The sequence below is a fragment of the Ostrinia nubilalis genome, chromosome 15 (genome assembly GCF_963855985.1).
Source record: "Ostrinia nubilalis chromosome 15, ilOstNubi1.1, whole genome shotgun sequence".
Lineage (NCBI taxonomy): Eukaryota > Metazoa > Arthropoda > Insecta > Lepidoptera > Crambidae > Ostrinia > Ostrinia nubilalis.
In genome coordinates, this window is record NC_087102.1 from 159843 (window position 1) to 165298 (window position 5456).

The following is a 5456-nucleotide window of genomic DNA, read 5'->3' on the forward strand; positions in this document are numbered from 1 at the left end:
TCGCAGTGGGAGGATTCATTCGCCACGTGATGCGATTCTTCGCGAGTTCATGACTAAAAGTTTGATAATAATCGTCAGTTTTTAAAAACTCGTGAAGTTCATTAAAATAAGCTTTACTTGCAACAAAATTGGTGCCATTGTCGCTATATAAGAACGTACAAGGGCCACGTCGCGACAAGAAACGCTTAAATGCGTCAATAAAAGAAGCCGAAGCTAAATTAGAAACGAGTTCCAAGTGAACTGCTTTAGTCACAAGACAAATAAATAAGCATAAGTATGCTTTTACGCTGCGAACGCCGCGCTTGCGATATGGCGTAATATAAAGAGGGCCTGCGTAATCTACGCCCGTGTGTAGAAACGCTTTGCATTGCTCCAATCTACATTTAGGCAAATCAGCCATTGGCGGGAAAGTAGACTTCGGATGAAGCCGAAAACAAATGTTACATTTATGGATGAGCTGTCTAACAACACGTCTAGCGGAAATAATCCAATATTTAGACTTTAAAAGAGCAATTAATAACTGCGGTCCAGCGTGGCAGTTGTCACGGTGATAAGATTTAATTAGAAGTTCGACTATACGTCCCTGTTTAGGCAGTAGTATAGGATGCTTAGATGAATAATCTAGTGTCGAGTTCGATAAGCGACCTCCGACGCGTAATATTCCATCACATAAAAACGGATATAATTTTAATAATTTTGATGAACATGGTTGTTTGTTAGACACCTTTTTAATATCCTCTGAAAAATATACAGATTGCACAGCCTGAATTACTTTTAATTCGGCGGCATTTAAATCGTCAGCGGTAATGACATTATTTTGCGGTAGCCTCTTCATAAATCTGAGCATATAAACAGTGACGCGTAAAAGCTTGTCCCACGAGGAACAGCGAGATGCAAGAGACAAAATAGGATTTTCAGCTTCAGTTACCTTTTTAGTAGCAACATGAGAAACTGTTTTTTCTTCAGGCAAAGATAATTTGTTAGGTGCAAATTGTTGTATAGGCCAATTGTCAATAGGCAGTGAAAGCCAAAACGGTCCTTTAAACCAAAGTTCGTGCTGAATTAACTGCGCGGGCGTAAGTCCGCGAGATACACAATCTGCGGGGTTTTGTACGCCGGGAATGAAGTATAACTTATCAGGCGAAATATTTGTTTGAATTTGTGAAATGCGGTTGGCAACATAAGTATCAAATCTATGTGGCGAAGCGACCGACCAACATAGTGCGACTTCTGAATCTGAGAAAGCGTAAATGTTATCAATTTCATATCTATTTGACATGCTGTCGTAAACGATTTTAAGAAAACGAGACATTAATAATATTCCATTGAGCTCTAAGCGCGCGAGCGTGATCTTAGGTTTAGCAGACGCGACGCGCGATTTTGAACATAAAAGCGTGACAATAGGAGGCATATTGCCATTTACGACGTGTAAATAAATAACACAACCATATGCGGATTCACTAGCGTCTGAAAAACCAATCAAAGAAACTTTAGAGCCGCATTTAATGCCTACATGGCGCGGGAACGACAAGCGGGATATTTGCGGTAATTCAAACAAATATTGTTGCCATACATTAATAATGCGGGAGGGGGGCACATCGTCCCAATCAAGATTGAGAAGCCAAAGCTCTTTAATTAATAATTTAGCGAAAAGAATAATAGGTCCGACGAGTCCTAAAACGTCGTACAGACGAGCGGTGGCGGATAAAATGGCGCGCTTTGTACAAACTAGTGGCGGACTAGAAGTCTCAAAAACAAAAGTGTCTTGGGCGGGTAACCAGCGCAAGCCTAAAATCTTAAATATATTTCCGTCATCAAAGGAAATAAATTCAGATTGGCGGTGCGACTCGGGTATTTGCTCGAGTAACTCAAGAGAATTGGAAGTCCACTTGACCAAATCGAAACCACCAGCTTTGAACAGCTGAATTAATTCTCTGGCTATCTTAACTGCTTCTGGAAGAGAAGAAGCAGAAGAAGCCAGGTCATCCATATAGATGTCTCTTTCTACGACGGAGGCTGCGTCTGGCCAATTGTGACGTTCGTCACTAGCAAGTTGGCGCAGAGTGCGGAGTGCCAAGAATGGCGAAGATCTGAGCCCAAATGTGACTCGAGTAAACTCAAAAGTTTCTAGCGGGTCTGTATCAGAAAATCTATATAAAATACGTTGATATTTGCGGTGCGGAGGATTAGTATGAATACACAAATACATTTGTTTAACATCTGCAAAAAATGCAATACTGAATAAACGAACGTTCAAAAGAATATGAAAAATATCAGCCTGTAGATTGCAACCGGTGTGTAAGACATCGTTAAGTGACAGGCCGGTGTCAGTCTTGGCACTGCCATCCAAAACGGGGCGAACTTTAGTGGTCGACTTGTCGTCGCGAACCACAGGATGATGCGGCAAATAAAAACCCGGAGACTCACAGGCCTCGGGCGCGGTGCGGGAAAGAATACCCTTATTTAGGTATTCCTGAAAAATATCGTCATATTTAATTTTCAAAGTAGGGTTATTAGCGAACTTCTTTTCGAGAAGTAAAAAGCGTTTCTTAGCGGTATTATAAGAATTTCCTAATTTCTGAGGGTCATCATTAAAAGGAAGATCAACAGAATAACTGCCGTCAGAGCAACGAACAGTTGTAGATGTATAAATAGTTTCACAAAGTTGGTCTTCAGGGCTTAAAAAGGTGCGCGAGGGAAGTTCCTCGACCGCCCAAAATTTTTCAACGACTTGATGAAGCGGGTCAGAAGTAAAAGCACACAGTGTGCGAGTAGCGGGTTGCGGAGAAATAATAGGAGCGTCACCCATAATTAGGTAACCTAAGGTCGTTTCAAAGGCAGAGGGCATAAAATCATTAGTGTTTTGAATTTTGTTCGCGAGTAAAATTTTACAATAAAGTTTAACTCCTAAAAGCATGTCTATAGGTCCAGGTTGTGAAAACTCGTCATCAGCGAGCGGTAAGTTTTTTATAAAAGGTATGGCCGTCACGTCTACGCGCGAGTCGGGAAGCTGGGACGTAATTTGTTCAACTATCATGGGCTGTATAGCATATTCATAATTGTTATTGAAACGAGAAGTAAACTTAAGTTTAGTAAAGCCTAGAATTTTTTGTGTGGCTCCTCCTATGCCTTGAACTTCCGTATAGCGGGTTTGTTTATGTATAGGAAGCGATAAACGCTTGCAGCAATCAGCGGAAATATAATCACTCTGAGAGCCAGGGTCTACTAGACATCTCAAAAAGTGAGTGCGGTTATTACAATCAATAACTTTTATTTTAGCGGTTCCTAATAAAGTTGTCGTTTGAAAACGTTTACTACGATCGCACGAAACTGTACAAACCGATGCATTATTTTCAAACGTGTGCGGTGATTGAATAGCGGGAGAATGAGTCATAATATTCGACTCGGCATGACCGGCCGCCGTAGTGCGGGCAGGGTCATGAGCGGTAGCGGAAATATTAGCGGGGTCGGACATCGCTGCTGCACCAATATTACAGTTACTAGATTTAACATTTGTATTGAAATGCAATAATGAGTGATGTCGCATAGAACAATGAGAACAATTATGTTTTGAAGTACATGAAAAGGTTTTATGTCGTACACTTAAACAGTTGTTACAAAAAGAGTTATTTTTAATAAAATTATAACGATCAAATGGCGTTAATTTCATAAAAGAAGGACATGAATACATGTGTTCGTGGGGTTTATTATTACACAAGCTGCACTTCTCGCTTCCGCTTGTGTTGTTTACACTAGACCCTTCCGTATTCACAAAAGATTTCGTAGGCGTAGGGGTGTGCTTAGCGGATGATTTATTTTGCGGTTGAGAAAAATTATTAACCGGTTTAATATTAGTTACAGAGCGAGATAAAACTTTACTTTGTTCTTTAATGAACTCAATTAAATTATGATAGGTTGGTATCTTTTCTTTGCGATATGTTATTTCAAATAATTTAATTGTTTCTGTATCTAACTTTTGAAGTGCCAAATGTAAGAAAATAAAATCAGTTAAATCGCCAAGTTTTAATTGTTTGAGCGCTTCCACAGAGGAATTAAAAGTGTTTATAAATGAATCTAGTCCGGTTGAACTTGTATTATTTAGCGGTTTAAAGTGTAACAACTGATTAAAATATGCACATGCGAGTGAACGAGGATCGTCATACTTTTGCACGAGTGCTTCCCAAATAACAATATAATTTTCAGCGGTGGGAGCCAGCCCTGCGCACACGCACGACGCCTGTCCAGTTAGTTTACCAACCAAGTAAAATACCTTTTCGCTATCGGTAAGAGATGCGTTATCATGAATCATGTTTTTAAACTGTTGATAAAACAACGGCCAGTTCTTGACGTCACCGTTGAATGACATCAAATCAATAGGAGGGAGGCGAGGCTTCGAGTTTGTAGGCGTTTGCGGTTGCGAATAAGAACTACAATGATCTTTCTCGATATCGAGCAAAAGTTGCTTAATATAACAGTACATTTCCTCAAATGAAGTCCACAAATCATAATCTACGTCTGAGTCGGGATTCAATTGTAAATTCAATATGTTATAAGAATCTAAAACGTCTTGAAAATCACTACGTAGTTTATCTATATTTGTGGCACTTGCACGAAATACCTTAAAGTTTTGTGTGTTTTGTTCGGTTTTCTGTGCAAGGTCGTAAATATTTTCCATGCGTTTAAAAATAACATCGCGTTTAACAATAAAAATAGTGAGTTGATTTTTATTAGTATCGCCATTGTCGTCCACGAAAGCATCGCTTCCTCGTTTCTTAGATTTAACCATTGTAAATAGTTGTAAATATCTTTAGTTATAAAAGTAAAAGCGGGTAAAAATGTATATAAGAATATAATGCGGTTGCGTAAATAAAATAATGGCGAGCGGGTGATGTATAGAAAAATAATGGCGGGTAGCGAACGCTGAGACGCTGTGTTGTGCGTGATCGAATTTAACTGAACAACGAAATGAATAATGGAATGTAAATACGTTATTATGTAATTATGAAATCTAAATCTCAATTATTAGAATTGAGAGTGAATTAGCGGTGATGTGATATAACCAAAAGTAACTTGAAGTCACGCAAATGCGGTGCGGAAATAAAATAAACAAAAATAAAATAGTTGTCAACGCGGTTAAATAATTATAATGTCGACAATCTACTTTTATCTGCGTGATACAAATACTCATACGTTATATCCAAAATGGCGGGTTAAATAAAATAAAATTTGCGGGTTAAAGATATGTGTTGTAAAGTTAAATTTAAATAAAAATATGCGGTTAAATAACGTAAAAATCGTATTTTAGATGCGAATATACGGCCGAAGTGACCAAAAAAAAAGGTGTAGTAGCCTAAATCCTACATCTCTTTTGGTTTTAAATCAGATGGCGGTTAAATTTATAAATGTTGGTTCATGACCTATTAGGCTAGGTTTTCGATGTATTAGTGGACTGTATT